The sequence below is a fragment of the Arachis duranensis genome, chromosome 5 (genome assembly GCF_000817695.3).
Source record: "Arachis duranensis cultivar V14167 chromosome 5, aradu.V14167.gnm2.J7QH, whole genome shotgun sequence".
In the NCBI taxonomy this organism is placed as follows: Eukaryota; Viridiplantae; Streptophyta; class Magnoliopsida; order Fabales; family Fabaceae; genus Arachis; species Arachis duranensis.
In genome coordinates this window covers 92,435,474-92,437,288 of record NC_029776.3, presented here as the reverse complement: position 1 = coordinate 92,437,288, position 1,815 = coordinate 92,435,474, and positions in this window count along the sequence as shown.

The following is a 1,815-nucleotide window of genomic DNA, read 5'->3' as shown; positions in this document are numbered from 1 at the left end:
TTCTTCCGTTATGGAGAGGTATAGGTATAGTGTTTCCCCTGTTTGGGGTTTTGCGAGGATTGGAGGTTCCGTTAGGACCTTTTTGAAGTGTTGGAAAGCTTCTTCGCATTCTGTCTCCCATTTGAAGGGGGTTCCTTTTTTCATGAGTTTGAAAAAGGGGATTGCCTTCTGTGCCGAAGCTCCGAGGAACCGGGATAGTGCGGTTAGTCGGCCGGTGAGCTTTTGGATATCTTTGAGGTTTTTGGGGCTTGTCATCTCGAGGACGGCACGACATTTCTCTGGGTTTGCCTCAACTCCGCGTTGCGTAATCATGAAGCCGAGGAACTTTCCTGCTTCCATTCCGAAGGCGCATTTTGCCGGGTTGAGCCGCATTTGGTGTTTTCGTAAGGTGTTCATTATTACCTTGAGGTCATCGGTTAGTTGCTCACCGGATTCGGTCTTGGTGAGCATATCGTCTATGTAGACTTCTACTTTGTTTCCGGACAAGTCTCGAAATATCTTGTTAACAAGTCTTTGATAGGTGGCTCCAGCATTTTTTAAGCCGAAGGGCATTACTGTGTAGCAGTAGGTTCCGTCCGGGGTGATGAATGCTGTTTTTTCTTCGTCTGGTTGGTGCATCGGGATCTGGTTGTAGCCGGAATATGCGTCCATGAAGCTGAGGTACCGGTGTCCGGATGCTGCATCCACTAATCCGTCGATGTTTGGTAGGGGGAAGGCGTCTTTTGGGCATGCTTTGTTGAGATCTGTGTAATCAACGCACATTCGCCACTTCCCGTTAGACTTTTTAACTAGTACGACGTTGGCTAGCCAGGTCGTGTAAGGGAGTTCTCGGATGAAGTTGGCTTCGAGTAGGGCTTTTACTTGTTTTTGGACCTCGGCGGCTCGGTCTGGTGACATTTTCCGTCTTCTTTGCGCCACGGGTTTGGCTAGGGGGTCTACTGCCAGATGGTGAGACATCAGGTCGGGACTTTTTCCCGGCATATCGGCTGGTGTGAATGCGAATAGGTCTCTGTTTTGTTTCAAAAGTTGCGAGAGTTCTTCTTTGAGGTCGTGTCGGAGGTTTCTGTTGATGAACGTGTATTCATCTTTGGTTGGCCCTATTTGTAGTTTTTCCATGTCCCCTTCTGGTTCCGGTCTAGGTTGGCCGTCAAGCCGTGCGTCTAGGTCGGCAAGGAATATTCCGGCCGCGTCCCGGGATTTTTTCCTTAGGGCTAAGCTATTGTTGTCGCATTCGGCTGCAACTTCTCGGTCTCCGTGAATGGTTCCGATGGTGCCGTCATCGGCTTTGAATTTCATGAGAAGGTATTTGGTGAAGATGACTGCCGAGAAGTCGTTGATTGTTTTTCTCCCGAGAATGACGTTATAGGCTGTGGAGTCTTTTAGGACGACGAATTCGGATAAGATCGTTTTTCTCTGATTGCTTGTTCCTATGGTGATGGGAAGGGTAACCGAGCCGTCTGGTTTGAGGAAGTTATCTCCGAGACCCGTGACGCCGTGGCGGTGCGTTTGGAGGTTGTCGTTGCGGAGCCCGAGTTTGTCGAAGGCTCCTCGGAAGAGGATGTTGGAATCTGCGCCGGTGTCTACCAGTATTCTTCTTACTAGTCCTGTTCCGATTCGGGCTGATATGACGAAGGGGGCATCTTCGGCCGAGGTGCCGTGCTGGCAGTCCTCGGGTAAGAAGGTTATCGTGCTGTCGGCAATGGTGACTGGGTCGTGGTTTTTGACGGCCATTACCTTGAGGTCTTTTTTTATTGTTAGTTTTGACTTATTTGGCACGTCCTTGCCCGTGATGACGTTCACTATGATGGTCGGATC